At 37.8% G+C, this 4,149-nt stretch overlaps 1 protein-coding gene across 4 annotated transcripts in view; it reads left to right on the top strand.

Moving 5' to 3' along the window:
- Positions 1-105: 105 nt before the first annotated feature.
- clcn3 (chloride channel 3) overlaps positions 106-4,149 on the top strand; it is a 48,891-nt gene continuing 44,847 nt past the window's right edge. For all 4 annotated transcript variants that reach the window (XM_014026058.1, XM_014026057.1, XM_014026054.1 and 1 more), the window contains exon 1: positions 106-305. The gene's annotated coding sequence lies outside the window, so the exon portion shown is untranslated. The remainder of the gene's footprint in view (positions 306-4,149) is intronic.

Genomic DNA, 4,149 nt, shown 5'->3' with positions numbered 1-4,149 from the left:
GTCTAGATGGGAGCTCCTCAGCTGCTATGTTGATGATGATGATGATGATGATGATGATGATGATGATGATGATGATGATGATGATGATGATGATGATGATGGTTTTGGGGCTGGGAGCAGGAAGTGCACGTCACTGACACGGGAATGGGACGAAAGGAAGACAACACCACCATGATGAAGAGAATGTCAAACCCGCTTCGTGTAGGAAGCAGAACTAATTGAATTCCAAGCTTCAACTCAGAGAAAAAAAAAAAAAAAAAAAAAAGGATGAACTGTGTCCGAGCTGGAACTGAGGCATCAGGAAGGTACGTTTAGTTCATAAATTATTATAAAACGGCTTTTCTGCATATAATAAGAGACTGAGGGACTGTCTGCGTGTGCTGGCTAATATGTGCACCTTTTCCATGCTGTAGCTATCAGATGTTGTGAAGTGTTCAGTGCCAGACAGGTGCTAGCCTTCTTGCTAACTAGCCGCGGAGGCTAACTGGTTGGTGTGAATTGAGTGGTATTTCACCAGCTTTTGCAAATGCCTTTTATACATTTTGTGGATAAATCAGATGGAACGGGGCCGTCTGTGGCWTCTAGAAACTACAGCTAACATGTAAACAGCCCTTTTATCTTGCTATGACCAATTTTTCTTGATGTGTTGTTAGCTATTACATGCAGTACGGTAACGCACGCACGGCTAAGCGAGAGCGGCTGCTACAGAAAACTAACCATACTCCTTGCATTTTTTGACTTATTTTTCTATAAACGAGGGATTTTTCGTGTTGCATTCACATGTGTTTCATATTTTACAGTCAATGTCATGTTTGTCACAGTTTTAGGAGTTCGGCTTATCAAAGACAGAAAAAACAGTTTTATTTGGTGACACGGCTTCCTGTTCTCTGCTATTATTATTTACATGTTTTTTTTAACTTGAGCATGTAGCTCATCAACATGAATTACAATTAAAGCGCCGTGTTAATTGAATGGTGTTCAGAACCAGCTTTACAAGACAGGCAGACCAAACAACTGTGCGTGCTGGTCACGTGACCGTGTGGTCTTCTGGTCTGGATTTATCATCACTATTACAAATATTTCTATGATGTTACCAATGATTAAATATTACAAGCAGTTTTTGCCTCTGWTTTATGTAATGTGGGATGAGATCTATGTACACAGTGTAAAATAGAATATATTTGACTACTTTTGAGTTTCCATCAGACAAACCTGACCTGTTTAAAAGAAGGTTGGCCAGTATCAGCAGAGACAAGTTTCAGTCTAAAGTATCACCAGGTATGCAATGAACCTGTTCTAAATGTCACCTACATAACAGGTATAAAAAAGGTAAAATATACTTTATAGGAGTTATTTTCATCTAGCCTAAAAGTCAAAGTTATTGACTTACTTTAGATCTAGTTTAAATCATTGTTACTGATATATTTTCCTTATATCATCAGCTGTTTCATATGGTTGTTGAATGAAATGAACGTAATTAACAATTATATTAATTTATTGTGAAAATATTACAGATAATTTGTGACAGATCCAGTTGGACTTGCTGATAATCAAATAGTTGTTATGAAGGCTGTGAGCTGTTGTCCTGTTTGGTCGCCATTTTTACTCCCCCACGTCACAGATGCTGAGTGGACGGGATAGGTGGGGCTCAGGCTAGTGATGTGAAATAGTTTACTGAAATCTATGGGAGATTTGGTGTGCGTGCTCTGTGTTCTGGGGATGTTTGAGAGAAAAGCAGATCCTAAAGCAGTGAAAAAAATGGCTACATATAATTTGTATATGTAAAAAACTTGTTTACAAAGCCTTTACGTATCATTTTTAAAAATTAATGCATCAATTGTCAGTTGGAGATTTTGTGTCAAAATTAGACTGAGGTTGTGTAGGGCTGTGTATTGGCAAGAATTTGGCGATACGATACATATCATGACAGAGGGGTCACGATACGATATATCCCGATATATTTCGATACTGTAAACAAGGCGATATATTGCGATATTTTTGGTCCAAAAATTCTATTAAATAAAAACCTCTTACTGGGAAAAAAAAGGATAAAATTCATTGTCTCAGAAAATTCTAATATTACATAGACATACTTTTGATACATTTAGCTGTGTTCTGCTTTGTATGTGTTTTATTTTATTTGTTTCTTATTTCATCCACGTTTTCAATTATTAGACTAAATTTGCCAATAAATAGTTTGAAAATATGTATTTTTGCAGCTTTTAGTTTTTAATATTAATTTACAATATGGTCACCCAACACTTAACAATAGCAATAGCCTCTACCTCAAGAGGTAGAGTAGCCAACTGGTTGGCTCACTGCTGCCAACTAGCGGTCAGGGGGCTGAACTACAACATAAAAATGAACGGCTGGCAGGAAAGTTTACATTTTAAACCTTAATAAAAAATCGATACAGGGCTTTAGAATATCGATACATTATCGGGAAATAAAATATCACGATATTTCAGTGTATCGATATTTTCTTACACCCCTAAGGTTGTGTAAAACCATTAAAAAGTTCAAAATGTTAATTTAGTCATAAAGTCCAAAGTAAATCTGTTTTGGACTTATTTCAGACAGACTTATATGAAGTCTGTCTGAGCTGTCGAGTTATACTTTATCAATATTGTATAATTTAARAAAATCCCTTTATTAAATAAATGTTTGCAACTAGGGTTGGCCAAAATTGTATTGTGTGCAATTGATTTTTAGAAAAAAATCAATAATATTTTCTACTTTGCAGTTACTAAAATTAGTTTCACGTGAAATGCCACAATTAATCATGATCATTTTCTTTTTGCCAACATCACCCAACCCTAGCTGCAATGAAAATAATACACAACAGCCTGAGCTGTTGCTAACAAAACTATTATGTCGTTTTGCCCAAAACGTGACACCGAAGTCCAGCAATCCTGACTAAACGAACCTCCTGTCTGAGGTAAAGAGGAAGAAAAAAAAAACATCAGTAAGCCAACTAACCACAGATTGTCTGAGATGATGGGTCTTCTGTCTGAGCTGTATCAGATCAGTGTGTTCAGCAAATCTAATTCAGTTTTGGAGAGCTCGGCCTGAGGCGAGCTCATGTGATGTTTTCACCTCAGATAGAAAGAAAAGTAGCCAAGCTATGCTCATAGAAACTGTAGCTGTCAATCACCAGAAAATAGCTGACCTGAGATATTTTAGTCAAAATTGACTTCTGTCTTTTGTTCACTTTATATTCCCTTTATKTTGCATAAAATGTTCCACAATTTTATTCAAAGGTTTGACCAAAATGTAGGGTTGTGCAATTTTGGCTTTTTGATGATTACACTTTTATGATGATGATGTTGTTGTTSTGGCCTTGGTCCACTTTATCTGGCTTTCTTGGTTTATGCTTGTAGAGTTGTGCTGCGTTCCAGTTGTAGCTGGACTTGAAATTCTGAAGCCGGACTGACGTCAGCTCCAAGTTTGTTTCAAACTTGTCAGAATGTCGAAAAAAGTGTTTCTATTATTTTGCTCTGCAACAATAAAATTTACAACAACAGTGCTGTACGAGGCATTTTGAGTGTAACAAAGAACTACAAGTACGTCTGACTCAATGTAAAGTAAACACAGAACTGCTAAAAAACGTAAAAGTAAAGAGTTTAGTTGTCTTGATGCGAGGAGCAGCCATGTTGAAATGATGTAAGGCATGCTTGGGTGGTGTTGCGCAGACCTCGCGACTGGAAATTGCGACATCAGTGGGTGGTCCAGTTGAAAATTACAACTCGAAAGTGTGAAACTACGACCTCTGAGGACAACTGGAACAGAGCATTAGGGTTAGCGCAGGGGTGGGCAGTCCTGCATGCTTTACTTCTGCAAGTTCTGTAGAAGCCTGCTAATCACCTGTTCATTCAAATCAGGTGTGCTGGAGCAGAGAAACAAGTAAAACATGCAGGGCTACGACTCTCGAGGACCAGGATTACCCACCCCTGGGTTAGCGTTAGCTGCCCCACCCTTCCTTCCACCATTGGGCTCACATGCATGCCTGATAGTGATTGTATGTTGTCCACAATAATACATCATCACATGCACTAACTGCTAGGGCTGTGTATTGGCAAGAATTTGGCAATATGATACATATCATGACAAAGGGGTCATGATACGATATATCCCGATATACTGCGATAC

The sequence above is a fragment of the Austrofundulus limnaeus genome, unplaced genomic scaffold, assembly GCF_001266775.1.
Source record: "Austrofundulus limnaeus strain Quisiro unplaced genomic scaffold, Austrofundulus_limnaeus-1.0 Scaffold522, whole genome shotgun sequence".
Taxonomy (NCBI): Eukaryota; Metazoa; Chordata; class Actinopteri; order Cyprinodontiformes; family Rivulidae; genus Austrofundulus; species Austrofundulus limnaeus.
The sequence above is the reverse complement of the archived record's forward strand: the minus strand, read 5'-3'. Positions and strand labels throughout refer to the sequence as shown.